Here is a 16,624-nt window from a genome sequence, read left to right as displayed (position 1 = left end):
ACAGGCTCTCCTCTCCCCTCGACCCCCTCACCCAGGCCCAACACACACTAATAATGTTGGTATTTGTTAAGCGCTTACTATGTGCCAAGCACTGTTCTAAGCGCTGGGGTAGACATAGGGGAATCAGGTTGTCCCACATGGGGCTCACAGTCTTAATCCCCATTTTACAGATGAGGGAACTGAGGCACAGAGAAGTTAAGTGACTTGCCCACAGTCACACAGCCGACAAGTGGCAGAGCTGGGATTCGAACTCATGAGCCCTGACTCCAAAGCCCATGCTCTTTCCACTGAGCCACGCTGCTTCTCATAACCGAACGCAGGCAGTCTTACCTAGAGGCAAGACGTGGCAGGCTGAGAACTGGCTGGGGGCCAGCGTCCCCCTGCAGATTCTCATTCCAAAATGGAACTGTCTGGCCTCCATTCCCAAGGCTATCCACAGGCTGGGCATGTTTCTGAATGGAACAGAACCCAGCAACCAGCAGTTCGTCACCGCGGGAAGATATGCCCTCACTTTGCTAAATGAGCTGGACTCTGGTTGGGCGGGACCTGGCATCCTGGAAAGGCAGGGAGGAGCTGAGGGGACAGAGTCGGGGGAGGGGATATGGCCCCACCCAGACTCTGGCTGAGGCTCCTGGGGGTATCAACGGAGACGTCTCTGCTGAGAGGGCCAACATGCCCAACTCCAAGCCTGAGATCAGAGTGACGGCACCCAGTTCAAAGCTGATTAAGACAAATGCCCATGAGAAATCCCAAGGGGAAGAGGGAGGGAAGTCACTGACAGACACTCCCCACTCACACTATCCAGGATGGCCACTGTGAGCCAGGTGGCCACCCAAGCCTCCTCCCACTTCCTGCGACCAACCCAAGTCGAGAGCTCCTGGGTGGGGGGAAAGCACTAGGAGACGATTCCCTATTTGCCATTGGAGAACAATTTCTCGTTTGCGGATAACAATGGCGACACTGGGGAGGAACCCTGCTGGAACTCTGACATGGCAGCTTAACCTAAGGGTGAGACTGGAGTACCCCAAACTGGTGCCCTGTTCTAACTTCAGAACTGAAACAAGAGTGGGGTCAAAGGTGGCACAGCTCTCACACTAGAACAGTAAGAAACGGTCAGAGGAGGCAAAGAGGAGGAGGAGAAGAAGGACCAGGGGGCTGACGTCAAAAGTGCCCAGAAGAATGGTACAGAGCTGGTGATCAGGGTGCTTCCCATCGTGGAGCTGGCAGCAGCACACCAATGGATCCCAGAAAAGAGTGGGAAGCGATCTCTCTGGGTCAGGGCTGGGCGGGCCCGAATCAGCCACTCTGAAGAAGGTGGTGCCACCGGCCGCATTCCAGAAGCGTGGGGCGACTCCCCAGAGTCCTGCTCTAATCTGCCCCGGGCTTTGGCTCACTAAGATGGTCAAGATGAGTCCTGGCCTACAGCCAGGTTTGGTGTACAAAGGGTTTGGCGCCTATAATCACTAACCCCACTCCCAAGACAGCCTCCTGCCCAGTGATAAGAAGGTCAAGGGGTCGGCCCTCTGGCAGGGTGATGGCCTCAGCCGACAGGCTGCTCCCAAGGCAGAGCAGCTGGTGTGGAGGGGGCGGGGGGAAGGCGGGGGGTAGGAGGAAAGGCAGCCGCCAACAGACCAACATTCCCGGGGCCGGAAGGGAAGGTCTGGATCCAATCCCACCCACTGGTGGTATGTCCTGGGCACCTCCTGTGCTGGGTGCCGCCCGGAGCACCTCCCAGAGTCCAACTGCGCCAAGACACAGACGCTCCGCCCTTAGGAGCGCACACTAATGGGCAAACTCAGGCCACACACTTTTCCTTCTTCAACCTCCATCAGCACTGCCTCCGCACCCACCCACACCAGTGCACGCAGACATACACATACCACACACATAGAATTAAAGGGGTCAATGTCAGGTGAAACAACTTTAGTGAGTAAAAGCACCAGACATGATTGTCTCTGTAAACCACCGTGTGTAAAAGTAGCTGCAGAAACAATGAGGCCAGGGCCTGGAAAGGCTTCCTGGAAAGGATGGCTTTCAACAGCTTTGAAGAAGAGGTGATGTTATTTGGTGATGAAACATATTCTGGATGACAGTTGGAGGCAGGATGGACAGAAGAGGGGCGAGGTTGGAGGCAGGAAGATCAGGAAAGAGGCTATCCGGGGAATCCAGACAAAGGGCTCAGACCAAGTGGTGACCACTATGGTGGGAGAGGAAGAGGCAGACTAGGGCAAAGAGGAGGGAGGAGCAGGATCCCTGGATCCTGACAGATTGAGGAAACTAAATGACAGACGGAAGTCAAAGTCACAAGCCTCTGTAATAGAGAGGATGGTGAGAAGATGATGCTGTTGACTGGGATGGGCAGGGTAGGAAGAAGGTTTTTTTTCGATTTTTTGACTGGAGGGTGTGGGCAAGAGGACAGGGCAGCTAGGAAATAAGGCGGCTAGCACTGGTGTGTAGAAAATATATCACTTGCTTGGTTTGTACTTCCCAGGTGCTTAAGTCCGGTGTATTTGGCCAGTGGCCTCTCAGTAAATAATCACCACCACCACCACAACTTACTACAACAGCTTGGCTCAGTGGAAAGAGCCCGGGCTTGGGAGTCAGAGGTCATGGGTTCTAATCCCGGCTCCATCACTTGTCAGCTGTGACCTTGGGCAAGTCACTTAACTTCTCTGTGTCTCATCTGTAAAATGGGGGTGAAGACTGTGAGCCCCACGTGGGACAACCTGATTACCTTGTACCTACCCCAGTGCTTACAACAGTGCTTGGCACATAGTAAACGCTTAACAAATACCAACATTATTATTATTACTACTAATAATGATGCAAGTTTTGAGTTGACGGATGCAGCAAGAAGGGGAGAAGGGAATGTTCGATTCCCTGAGGAAGAGGATTCTTACTATTGACCGCCTGGAAGGCTGCAGTGGCAGGGGCTGGGGGGAGGGAACTGAAGGGCAGGGCACATGCTCGGGGTGGCAGAGACTCAAGGGTGGCAGGAACTCGGGGCACCCTTCTTTTACCCGAACGGTCAAATGCAACTAACTTCAATGACGAAGAACTTCAACATTCATAAGGGGGTGGGGAAACGCACACTCATAGCAGCCTGTAAACAGGGCATAAAGACTGCTGCTGCCAAGAGCAATTTGGACCAAAGCAGTTCAGGACACCATGTGAAAGGCCCGGAAGGAAACTACACAGCTCACAGCAGGACCCACAAGGAGGCTGCCAATGGCTCAGTCCTATGCACTTGAAATGTAGAGGCCAATCCCACAGGGGCTCTTGCTAGAGTGAGAACCAGGGAGAGGACTGGCTACATCATGGCCTCTTTTGACAAGGAATTATCTGCGATCCTGATAAACGAAGGCTCCTGCGGTTCCCATTATTGTCTCCTCAGGATGCAGAGACAAGATCACTGCAGTGTGCCCTCTGAGAGGTGAAACCGATTTTGCTTTAATAGTTTACAAACGTGTTCACGGCCTAGTGGATAGAGCACAGGCCTGGGAGTCAGAAGGACCTGGGTTCTAATCCCCCTTCTGCCACTTGTCTGCTGTGTGACCTTGAACAAATCACTTCATTTTCCTGTGCCCCATTTGTAAAATGGGGATTAAGACTGTGAATCCCATGTGGGACAGGGACTGTGTCCAACCAGGCGAGCTTGTACCTACCCCAGCACTTAAAAGAGTGCTTGACATAGTAAGCGCTTAAATACCACTCTATGTATTATTACTGGGTCAATGCAAAAGCCCACTGGCTAGTCCCGACCAAATGGTGAAGACGAATGCCTGTTGAAACAGTGCCTGGCCACAACCATCACCATCACTCCGTCTATACCGACTGGCTGACCAGCGCCTGGTGCGGGAGAATCCTGACCAAGGTAGATTTTGGAGTCCAGCTGGGCCCTGGGCTAAAGCACGTGAGTGCTGCTCTGGGCCAGAAACGGGTCTGGCCTCTCTTGCAAGCGGGCATCTCCACACATGCAAGGTGCTTCTGTGTTCATAAGCTTACTGTTGCAGCAGTCCTGCCTGGTACAGGTCTCCCTCTCTAGATTGTAAGCTCCTTGTGGTCAGGGAACATTTCTACCAACTCCCAAGCACTTAGTACACTACTCAGCATACAAGTGCTCAATAAATGCCACTGATTGATTGATGGAAAAGTCAGATATTCACAGGACGTCCTGTGCCGACCCATCCTCAGTCTGACCACTGAAACAGGGAAACACTGAAACTTTCCCCTGTCTGTAAATCATTTTACCGCTTGGCTCCCTTGTTTGGAAGCTTCTTGAGGGCAATACTAACTCTGGTATTCCCCTAAGCACTGAGGACAGTGCTCGCTACACGGTAGACTGTATATTCTTGGAGGACAAGGATTGTTTCTATTAGTATTCTTGTTCTCTCCCAAGCAGTATGACCTAGTGGAAAGAGCCTTGGAGCTGGAGGACCTGGCTACTAACCCCGGCTTTACCACTTACCTGCTGTGTGACCGTGGGCAAGCCACTTCACATCTCTGGGCCTCAGTTCCCTCATCTGCAAAATGGGGATTCTATACCTGTTCTCTCTCCTACTTAGACTGTGAATCCCATGTGGGACCTGATGATCTCATATCTATCCCAGTGCTTAATAGAGCGCTTGGCAAATAGTAAACGCTTAACAAAAAACACAACTGAGAAGCAGCATGGCCTATTGGAAAAAGCACAGGCCTGAGAGTCAGAGGACATCCACCCGGAGGCCAGTTCTTTAGAGCAGCTGAACGCTGTTGCAAGTGGGTCGACAGTGAGGTTTAACCACAGAGGCGTGGGTTTGAATTCAAGGGTGGAGGACACAGAATCCCTATTCCCGCCCCACTGCCCACCCCAACTGCACAAAGTGTCATGGCCCGGTGCCAGAGCCCCATGGGCCTCAAGAGGAGATGCCAGAGGCCCCAGATTTAAATCCAGTAGTAATAATACTAATAATAACGATGATGATGGCCTTTAAGTGCTCACTAGGTGCCTCTCCCATTCCCTTCTGTGTTGCCTTTGCACTTCGATTTGCAGCCTTTATTGACTCCCGACCCATCCTCCACCCAATCCCACAGCACTTATGGCCATATCTGTAATTTATTTATTTCTATTAATGTCTGTCTTCCCTTCTAGATTGTAAACCCATTTGTAGGCAATCAGTCATTCGTATTTATTGAGCGTTCACTACTAAGTACAGAACTAAGCACTTGGGAGAGTATAATATAATAATACACAGACGTAGTCCCTGCCCACAATGAATTTACAGTCTACAGAAATGTGCAGGGGATGTGTCTGTTATATTGCACTCTCCCAACTCTGTTATATTGCACTCTCCCAAGTGCTTAGTACAGTGCTCTGCACACAGTACGTGTTCAATAAATACAAGTGACTGATTAATTGAGCACTGAGGCAAATATACGGCAGTCAGCTCAGACATAGTCCCTGGATCACCACGGGGCTCACTGTCCAGGGAGAACGCAGGAGGGAGACGGGAGAGCAGGGATGTTGATGATACCAGGATCATCAGAGGCCCTGGCGGGAAATGAATTTGTCAAGTGGGTCTCAAGAGAGCTCCAAGTGGTGCAGGGTGCTCACTCCCAGGGCAGAAGACGTGCTGGCCTCGTTTTTGGCCTCATTCTCTCGGCCTATTACAGAGCGGGGCGCCCTCCAGGTAGAGGAGAAAGATGAGTGGCAGTCCGGCTCCCACTTCCTGGGTGTGTCCTATCCCCTGAAAGCTCACATCCATCTCAGATAGGGTGGGGAGAGAGTACCAGGCCACTCGGCAGCAAGACATGGGCCAAAGGAGCAGTGTGGCCTAGTGGAAAGAGCACAAGCCTGGGAGCCAGAGGACCTGAGATCTGATCCCAGCTCTGCCATCTGCCTCCAGTGTAACCTTAAGCAAACCACTTTACTTCTCTGGGCCTCAGTTACCTCATCTGTAAAATAGGTATTAAAGCTGTGAGTCCCAGGTGGGACACAGACTGTGTCCAACCTGATGATCTTGTACCTACCCCAGCGCTTAACACTGTATACAGCAACAAGTAAGCGCTTAACCAATATCATAAAAAGAAAGAGGTACCATGGCGATCTGTGCCACGTCAAGCCCCACTCACTGGAGGAAGCGCCAACCGCCACCCCATTAGCTTTCCCAAACAGTCCATTACCCTGGACTGGCTATGTTCCCCTTCTAAAGTTCCTGTTGGCCATAGAAAATCAATAGCAGTTCCCTGAGAGAGGAGCAAGGGAGCAGGAGGGGCCACCAGGTGAGCTGGGCATATAAGAAGCAGAGTGGTCTAGCGGAACGAATACGGGCCTGGGAGTCAGAGGATGTGGGTTCTAATCCCTGCTCTGCCACATGTCTGCTGTGTGACCTTGGGCAGGTCACCACTTCTTTGTGCCTCAGTTACCTCATCTGTAAAATGGGGATTAAGACTGTAAGCCCCATGTGGGACAGGGACTGCATCCGACCTGATTACCCTGAATCTACTCAAGTGCTTAGAACAGTGCTTGGCACAGAGGAAGCACTTAACAAATACTAACATGATTATTATTATAAACAAAGAGAACATCAGGGAATGAAGGGAAGCCAGACACCCCCACTAATCCCTAACCCTGACCCTCCCCCTGCTGGGAACGGCCACGGTCCAAGGAGGAGCGGTGAACAGTGAGTACATGCTGGGGCCGGGGGCTAGAGTGGGCGGCTGGCCCATGATCTCCCCTCTGGGACTTCAAGGGCCTTCCCTTTGCCACTCCCAAAGCAGCAGGCAATGAGGCAGGCGAGCAAAGGGAAACCAGCCAGGGAGAGCTGGCACCCTAGCCGCCTGTGCCCACGCCAGCCACCTGCCGTCCGGGGGCTCATCTGCTCCTCTGCTGTTGTGGGGGAAGGGAGCCAGGGGCCGGAAGCCAGCCAGGCCCCAAGACTGGCCCTCAAACTTCACAGGTGCAGTGAGCAAGTCCCAGGAGAGCAAGCCCACCAGGGGCGGGAGTCAAGAGGCTCGGGCTCCAGCCTCGCTTCCATTGAGCAAATCAACTTTTTTGTCTTAGAGAGAGCCAAAGGTGATATCTGCTCCTCTGCTGCTCCACCATAAAAATTCCCCTCCTCCACCTTGAGGTTTTTTCTTCACATTCTGAATCCCCATCATTCTGGCAATTCACTCCGGTTCCCCTCGTCAAGGATGCCAAGCTTGATCCCGGTGCCTTTCCGAGTGACCTTGTGGTTTTGCAGCACGAAATCCTTTCTGCCCAAACGAATATGGTGCAATGCAGGCTGGAAAGGCAGGGGATCAATCCCCGAGTCCAGGTGGGATGCCTTGTATCAGAGAAAATCATCACCATCATTAATAACCATGGCATTAACTGAGTAGCCAGGCATCCAAAACTCTCCTGAAGACAAGCTGGTCTTGATGGGACTTCAGAGATCCTTCCCTTTCCTATCCTCAGTGTGCCTGTTTCTAAACAGATTAAATCAGCCTCCTTGAGGGCAGGGATCACATCATTTCTCTGTCTTGTCCTTGCCAAGTGCCCAGCACAGGGCCCCTGGGGGGGAAACGGTACTGACTCTTCTTGTTGTTGCTACTGGCAGGCTACTGATGAGGCTTCAGAATTGTAACAGGAAGTGGGGCATCGCGCCGGTTTCCTGCACCGGTACCCCACACCTGTCCAGCGATCACGTCAGCAGTCCTGATCCAGGGCCTCCCTTGGGGTGGGAGGGGGTGGCATAGAGCAGGACCAGCTCTGGTGGAAGGCCAGATTCCACCACGAACCTATCATTGGGGGTCCCAGGCCCTAACGAAAACAATGACTTTCCACCTTGAACCCCATGGGGTTCAATCGCCAATCGCCTCCCTTTTACTACCATGCCACATGATCCTGGTGACTACTGGCTTGCTTCACTCTCATTGCTTCCTCCAACTCTCGGGGGTCACACAACCACAAATGCCCACATGGGACATGTCCTGGCCTCCCCAAACTGGAACACAAATGAGCCTTGGGGAGAGGTCTCCCAGCCCCCGCTTCAATCTCCCACCCCCAGAACCCTTCAAATCAGTCAGTAGCTGGCTGCCCCCCTCCTTCCACCCTGTCCCCTGCCTGGGCCATCTCGGCAAGATTTTCCCAGGGCCGATGCTAAATCAGGCCATCCCAGTGGACGGTGAGTTCCTCCTACAGTGACCTCAGGGAGAGAGAGAACCAAGTTGGTGATTGCTCTCTCTCTCTGTGATTGCCCTCCTCCCACTTCATTTTCTCTGACCCCTCTCCCTGGCTCCTCATGTCGCCTCCATCCTGCCCAGAATTCTCCTGGCATCGCCGACCCTAGGGCACGGCTGGCTGAGGGAGTTATCCCCTTCTTCCTTCTCCTCCTCCTCTGCAGGCACAGCACTAAGGGCGCAGAACATGTTCTCCCACTGGACTTCAAGCCCAAATTACTATTCCCAGACTCTGCCATGTTTTTTTTCCTCTCTCTCTCCCCCCCACTGTCCCCTTCTCTGCTACTGCTCTTGCTGTCACCTTCTGCTCCCTCTCACAGTGTTCAGAAGTCCAAGTCCAACGTGAAAAGAAATTGTGGCTCAATTCAATGAAGGTGACTAATCTCCACATGAAAAAGAAAGGCATTACTTGTTCATAACTGAATTTACACTCACAACTTGAGGTGAGAGCCAGGGCCAGAGAGGAGGGAGCAGTGGTCTGGGGAGGGTCACCTCTTTGCTTCCAGACCTTCCTTGAGCCAGGCCCTCAACTCCTGCCCACGGGTAGCCCACTGGCTCTCCCAGAGCATAGAGTTGTCGTCTCACGGAACCCCGGGCCTAGGGAGACTTGTGCTGAGGCCCCACAGCCACGTCGACACCCATGTACATGCAGCGCACTGGATCCAGACGGAGGTGCATGTCGGAAGAACATTTCCCGTTGCTGTCGTCACCACGGGTTCTGACCATGCCTGGTGAGAGCAGCAGTCTGGGTTGACTGGGCAGGAACCACAAGGCCGAGTAGACAGGCCGCCCCAGGTCAGATTTCTCCCCGGCTGCTTGGCTGCTGGCAAGGAGCAATTGGAAGCCCGAGGCAAGGGGCTCAGTGGTCTCAGCTGGGGGTGCACTGATCCAAATTGACATTCTAGGCCCAGCAGAGACCTGCTTGATTCCAAAATTCAATGTCCAACTCTGTCGCTATGATCAAAACCTTACTGGGATGCCTGCTGCCCTTCCAAAAACACAGACTGGGACAACAGTCGGAAGATGATTCGGAGAATGAGACGCGGCTATGGGGAAGATGCCCACCCTCGGCAGCACAGAAAGAACTAGAGATGGAGTCTGGTGGGTAAAAATTAATACCCTGAGACCCGTGTGGGGACCGACACCCTGGAGCTGTCCCTGAAGACCATCCCTGGGGACTGATCTTGGAAGCCGACGCTGGGGACCAGTCCCGTGGACAAGCCCAGCTTATATCTACAGACTATCAGCCTCTTCTCCAGCCAGGGGAGTGAGGGGCAGCGACAGCAAGAAGCATTATTCTTTTCTTTCTTTAAAATGGTATTTGTTAGGTGCTTACTATCTGCCAGGCACTGTACTAAGTGCTGGGGTACATAACAATAATAAAAATGATGGTGTTTGTTATGTGTTTACTATCTGCCAGGCACCATACTATGCACTGGGACGAGCAAATTGAGTTGGACTCAGTCCCTGTCCCATTTGGAGCTCACAGTCTCAAACCTCATTTTACAGATGAGGGAACTGAGGCACACAGAAGTGAAGTGACTTGCCCAAGGTCGTACAGCAGATAAATGGTGAAGCTGGGATACACATGAGAAGCAGCATGGTGTACTAGCTAGAACAAGTGCCTGGGAGTCAGGTCATGGGTTCTAATCCTGACTCTGCCATTTGTGTGCTGGGTGTCCTTGGACAAGTCACTTCACTTCTCTGTGCCTCAGTTCCCTCATTTATATATAAAATGGAGATTGAGATTGTGAGCCCCATGTAAGACAGGGACTTGCTTGTATCCACCTCAGCGCTAGTACAGTGACTTGCACATCGTAAGCACTTAACAAATACCATCACTATTATTATTATACATACATATATACTTACGTACAAGATCATCAGGTCGAACACAGTCCACATCTTACATGGGGTTAACAGTCTTGATCCCTACCTATCTTACAGATGAGGTAACAAGCACAGAGAAGTGAAGCAACTTGCCCAACATCACACAGTAGACAAGTGGTGAGGCCAGGATTAGAACCCAGGTCCTCTGAATCCCAGGCTTGGGTTCTTTCCACTAGGCCACGCTGTTTCACCACAAATTAAAGTCTAATTTGCAACTTTCAGAAGATCGGGAAGCTGCATTTGCTTCTGTGACCGTGACTGCAGCCGCAGCTGTGACCATTGGACTCTGAGCTGCAAGGAGCCCGAACTCTGCTCCTCTTGCCTCAGTACCCCCAACCTCTTGCTGCAGATCTCCTTGTCCTTGCCTTTCATGTTGTTTTGCACTTTTTATCATTTCATCCTTCCTCACAAGTCTGTCGCCCGTCCCTTCTCATCTCCCTTATTTTGGTGGACCTGGGATTAGATTTAAGTTTTACCTATGTACTTGTTCTTAGTACAGTGCCCTGAATAAAGCAAGCACTTAATACAAACCACTGCTTCTATTACTATTGTTTAGCCTAGCCACAAAGGGGTCAGTTTCTTCGAGCCCCAGGTGGGAGAGCCAGCGGGTTTCCTTGTGACAATGCATGGGATGGCTTAAATTGGGACTCTGGATTTTTCCCACTTTTCTCCTGGAGGCAGTAATCATCTTTCCACTCCAGTTCTTCTGATTTGCATTCGGGTGAAGAAGACCAGGGTTTGTAGGCTGCCACTAAGCGAGTGGTTCCACTGCTCCTCCTGCCCCAACCTGACCAGACTCGGACCTGAGCCACTCCTGACGCAGGCTGGGTCCAAATGCCGATGACCCGGCCTGTCCTCCCACTGGCCACAGATCTCCAAGAGCAGAATAGGGAGATGAGTTTCACACCTAATGAAATCAGTTCAGGTCATTTTAACCCAGGCCTTTACTTAAAAGGAAAAAAACAAAACCCATCAACCAGGGCATTTCTCAAGACCTGACCGAGGTTAAATTGCGATGGCATTTATCCCAGTTCAGCCACTTGTTAGCTGGGTGACTTTGGGCAAGTCAGTTCACTTTTCTGTGCCTCAGTTACCTCATCTGTAAAATGGGGATTAAGACTGTGAGCCCCACGTGGGACAACCTGATCACCTTGTATCCTCCCCAGCGCTTAGAACAGTGCTTTGCACATAGTAAGCGCTTAACAAATGCCATAATTATTATTATAATTATCAAGTGCTTACAAAGTGCTGGAATAGCAGCTTGGGGAAAATCAGCAATATGATCCCAGCTTCCCCGGATTTTCTCATTTAATGGGAAATGGGAAGACAGAGAGATAAGACAGTTCAGCCTACAGAAATATAAAAATGCTGAAGTGCTTACTATGTGCTAAGCATTGCACCAAGCACTGGGGGAGATAAAAGTTAATCAGTTTGGACTCTCCACATGGGGCTCACAGTCTTAATCCTCATTTTACATGTGAGTCAACCGAGGCAAAGAGAAACAAAGTACCTAGCCCTAGGTCACACACAGCAGACAAATGGTGGAGTGGGGATTAGACTCCGGTTCTTGCTCTGGCCACGCTGCTTCTCTATGATATAAAAGCTAGAAACAAGTAAATACATAAATCAAGAACAACCACATAGGGAGCCCATCAGTGCTGAGGTAGGTGATGGGGTGACAGAAACAGGAAAGCCAGGGTTGAGGGACAAGGATTATAACATAAAAGGCCTCCTGGAGGAGGGGGCACCTGGAGGAAAGGAGGGGGATCGCTTGGCCAAAGAATAGCACTGTTCATTCATTCATTCATATTCATTGAGGGTTTACTATGTGCAGAGCAGTGTACTAAGTACTAGGGAGAGTCCAATACAACAATAAACAGACACATTCCCTGACTTATAAGTGTATAGTCTAGACTGTTCAGGAGGAGGGGAACCAGTGTGAACAAAGCGATGAAATGACAGCTGAGGAGAAGCGAAAGCACTGAGTTTCACTTCCAAGCTCTCTGCCTGTCAACCCCAGGCTTGGAAAACTTGGTTCAGCTGTTGGGATGTCCAGAGTCCACATTCCCTCAGGGCTGTCTGCCTCTGATGAGCAGGAGAGGTCCAGGGGGGAAGCAGTGAGAGTTAAAAGAAAGCAAATAATGGGCGTCTCCTCCAGCCATTTCACATTCCAGGCTGCTGGTCTCAAGGGCACCAAATGAGGGACTGTGGATGGTTCAGTGCTGGCCATCCCCGTCCCACTACCAGAACCATCAATCAGTGGCATTTATTGAGCACTTACTGTGCAAAGAGCACTGTACTAAGCACTTAACATTGTGCTAGAAAATAAGAGATCCAGGGCATGCCCTGCTAGCAACAGGTCTCTCCTCCCCTTCTTCCAAACCAGACTGTCCTCAGCACTCTATAAGAGATTACTCAATTACCTATTTCGGTTACTCTGTTGGTAAAGTGTCTCCATCTGTCCCTGTTAGAGGGTAAATTCCTTTAGGGCAGGGAATGTGTCACTTATTTGTTTGGTACTTCCCCAAGAACTTAAAACAGTACCCAACTCTGCACCCAGAAGGTGCTCAGTAAATACTAGAAACACTCCTGCTAAATAAACCAAAGCCAGGTCACCTGAGCAGGAAGCTCACAAGCCCTGGGGCTGTCGCTCTGTGCAGCCCCCTCTGGGTCTCAGCTGTCTTACCTGAGAGCTGGGGGTGTGAGAGGAGAGAGGGCCCTCTCTCCTCTCTAGACCTCCCTCCTCATTCACTTCTGGCAGACCATGGCTCACCCCATCTTCAAAGCCCTCCGGAAATCACATCCCCCATTAATCTTTCATCTCCTCTCCAGACCCTACTTCCCCCTCTCCCCCTCCCTATAATTGCCTCTTTAGGACTTTCCCCTCACCTAAACCCCAGGCACTTACCACGCACCCCTCAAGGGCACTTACTACCTTTCTACTCTATTGCTTCCTCCCCGCTGTAATTTATCGTCTCTCCCCCTAGACTGGAATATCCTTGAGATCAGGATTCACCTCTACTAAGTCTACTGTACTGTGTAAGCTTCCTGAGGTCCAGAATCCATGCCTACTAATTATTTTGTTTTCTACTGAGAACCAGCATGGCCTAGTGGAAAGAATATAGGCCTGGGGGTCAGGGGACTGCATTCTAATCCCAGCTCCCACAGTGGCCTGCTGTGTGTCCCTGGGGAAGTTACAACTGCTCTGTGCCTCAGTTTCCTCTTCTGTAATAAGGGGCTTCAGTACCCATTCTCTCTCCCCCTTAGACTGTGAGCCCCATTTGGGACAGGGACTGTGGTTGTTCTGAATGTGCTGTATCTATCCCAGTGGTTAAGACAGTACTTAGCACAAAGTAAGCACTCAACAAATACCACAATTATTATTATGACTCGCCCCGGCACTTTGTTCAGTGCTCTACACAAAGCAAGCATGCAATAAATACTCTTAATTGGCTAGCAGGTGGCAGGGACACCAGGAAAACAGTATGGCCTAGTAGAAGTCCTCAGGCCCAGGAGTCAGGGGACCTTGGTTCTAATCCCAGCTCCACCACTCACCTGCTGTGCGTGACCTTGGACAAGTGACAAACTCTCTGTGATTGTTTCAGTCTGTATAATGGGGATTGAACATCTGTTCTTTCTCCCCTTAAGATGTGAATCCCATATGGGCAGGGAGTTTGTCTGACCTGATTGTATTTTATCTGCCCCAGTGCTTAGTAGGGTGTTCAGTACACAGTAAGAGTTTAACGAATGGAGAGTTGGGGAAGGTGGGTGACAGGATGGAAGTGGTCTTTCTAGCTGCCCCAGATACAGGGCTAAACTCTCTGAAGGGCCAGTGGGCACCCACTCCTCATGTGGAAATTTCTCATTCCACCTGCCCCTGGCCACCAGATCCCTCTAAATTACTCCACATTTCAACCTCTGGTTGGTCTTTTTGAGAAACCAGTTTTCCATGAGAAGTGAGGGAGGAAAGTTAAGGGGAAAACTCACAGAATAAAGATTCCCTAAATTTTCCCTTAGGCAGGAAGCACCCCTGATTAAGACCAGGCCTTTCCGCTGTTTTTCTGGCCTCTAACAGGCTGGGCCTGCTCTGTTCAGATGCCTCTATCATTCATTCAGGACAAGCTTCATAAGCTTGGGAACCAACCACTGAAGGGGCCGGTGGAGAATGTGACAGGGCACATGGAGAAAGAATGCTGAGATGGGAGAACAAAAGGGGTTCAAAGTTGAAATAATCCAAATGGATCTCAACAGAAACCTGAAGCCACAACTATGGGGGGGGGCGGGGGATGGTTACCTTAGTACCACGTAGATTAGATAACACTCCAGTTTGTGTGGTCACAAGAAGCAAACAGTTAATTAACACAACATAAACCTACAAAAGAGGACACTTAACCCTTCTCTCTCTGGCAAGACTTCACACTTGTCCGACTTGCCTTTATTCCAGGTAAGACCATGACACTTACTTTTGGGAACCAGTGCGGCCCCGTCATCTGAAGCTTCCTATAAAACTCATTAAGCCTTCTATTACCAACAAAGTTTTTAAACAGGTCATATTACGAAACCCAGGAGCGATGTTAAAACTTGCCCAAGTGGGGTCTTTTAAGAAACTTTACAAAACGTCCATCTTTCCTATGCTGCCTGGTCCCTTAAATCACAAGCCATTTACTGTCCCCAGGGCAATGGGAAGTTACGGGTATGGTAGTGGAGTCTGGGGCTTTCCGGGGGTGGTGGGGGGAACCCCTGGCTGCAGTGACCCGAGCCACCTCTGAGAGCCCAGTGCTGCTTGGGGCTCAGACCCTGGGCCCGATCAGGTGCTCGGTCAGGTGCTCGCAGCCTTGCAGAATTGGGGAGAGGAGGAGGCGGGGCAGGAGGGCGGTCTGATGGTGGGGTTGAGGGAAGAAGAGGAGGAGAAAAACAGAGGGAGAGGAGGAGAGAGGGAGGAGGAGAGGGAGGAGGGAGGGAGATGGGAGAAGGAGGTGAGGAGGAGAAAATGGGGAGGGGAGGAGGAAGAAAAGGGGAGAGAGGAAGAGGAGCAGGTGGGGGTGAAGGGAAAGGATGGAGGAGAAAAACGGGGAGAGAATAAGGGTGTAGAGGAAAAAGAGAAGGGGGATAGGAAGAGGAGGAAGTGGGGGTGAAGGGGAAGGATGGGGGAGAAAAATGGAGGAGAACAGGAGAGAGAAGAGGAGGAAGTGGGGGTGAAGGGGGAGGAGAAAAATGGGGGAGAATAGGAGGGAGAAGAGGAGGAAGAAGGGAAGGGGGTAGGAAGAGGAGGTGGCGGTAAAGGGGATGGAGGAGAAAAATGGGGGGGGGACACACAAGAGGAGAAAAACGGGGGAGAAGAGGAAGAAGAGAAGGGGGGATAGGAAGAGGAGGAGGTGGGGGTGAAGGAGAAGGATGGGGCCAGAGCTGGATGTTAATCTGGCCATTTCTCCCCTAGGTCCCAGCGCCGTAGGAGGATTCCGTGTCCTTCGGAAAGGCGCGCCGGTCTGCCGCGGGGCAGGTGCTCTTTACATAAGGGAGGTCCGGAGCCGCGCACGACGGGGGAAGGAGGGAAGGGATGGGCCCCATGGACCGCCGGGGACCGGAGGGGACGGGGGACACGGGGCGGCCGCCACAACCGACCTGTCCGGGGAGGGACGTTCCGCAACCGAGCTGGGGACGGACGCCGGGAGGCGGGGGGGGGGGGGGGGGGGGGGGGAGAGGGAATCAAACATATTTGGAAACGACGCCAAGAGTACACCAGGCCGTTAAAACCGGGAAAGCTCGGCCCCCTCGCCCCCTCCAGCCCTCCTGCAGAAAGCAGAGCCCCCCCTTTCACCTCGAATTATGAAAGCTTTACAGCAGGAAACGCAAAGCGGCCAACAGTGGCCCAAGCGCCGAGGCCCCGCAGGCCCCCTTAGCCCCCGCTCCTGCCATCGGGGTGCGGGCGGGCGGACGTTTGGGCGGGCAAGGTGAAGCTCACCTAGAAGACGGCCGTCGAGGAGGTCCAGGCGGCCGCCGCGGCTCCTCTGAGCGGGGATCTGCCCGCAGCCGCTCTCACCCGCCAAAAGCCCGGGAGCTGCGGGCCCCGCCAAGATGACTGACCGCAGCCCCGCGCCCCGCCACGTTCCCCGACAAACGCCGACCCCGCTTGCACAACTCCGCCGACGGGCTTCGGCACCTGCCTTCCCCTCCTCCCCCTTCTCCCTTCTCGGCAGCTCCTCCTCCTCCCCCCGCAGCTCCTCCTCCCTATCTCCATCCTCCCGCAGCTCCTCCCCCTCCTCTCCTCCATCCTCCCGCAGCTCCTCCCCCTCCTCTCCTCCATCCTCCCGCAGCTCCTCCCCCTCCTCTCCTCCATCCTCCCGCAGCTCCTCCCCCTCCTCGCCTCCATCCTCCCGCAGCTCCTCCCCCTCCTCTCCTCCTCCATCCTCCCGCAGCTCCTCCCCCTCCTCCATCCTCCGGCAGCTCCTCCCCCTACTCTATCCTCCGCCCAGCAACTCTTTCCCCTCCTCCTCCTCCATCCTCCGCCCAACAGTTCCTTCCCGTCCTCCCG

General features: G+C 52.4%; 1 protein-coding gene across 6 annotated transcripts in view; it reads right to left on the bottom strand.

Annotated features, from left to right (window-relative positions):
- PACSIN2 (protein kinase C and casein kinase substrate in neurons 2) overlaps positions 1-16,624 on the bottom strand; it is a 74,080-nt gene that overhangs the window by 29,695 nt on the left and 27,761 nt on the right. For 2 of the 6 annotated variants that reach the window (XM_029079093.2, XM_029079096.2), the window contains exon 1: positions 16,055-16,269. The exons of 2 other annotated variants lie outside the window; for them this stretch is intronic. The gene's annotated coding sequence lies outside the window, so the exon portion shown is untranslated. Of the gene's footprint in view, positions 1-16,054; positions 16,270-16,624 lie in introns of those variants that run through there. 2 more of the 6 variants (XM_029079097.2, XM_029079098.2) reach the window with 1 other exon arrangement.

Source organism: Ornithorhynchus anatinus, chromosome 14 (assembly GCF_004115215.2).
Source record: "Ornithorhynchus anatinus isolate Pmale09 chromosome 14, mOrnAna1.pri.v4, whole genome shotgun sequence".
NCBI lineage: Eukaryota > Metazoa > Chordata > Mammalia > Monotremata > Ornithorhynchidae > Ornithorhynchus > Ornithorhynchus anatinus.
Note: the sequence above shows the minus strand (reverse complement) of the source record. Positions and strands in the feature narration are given on the sequence as shown.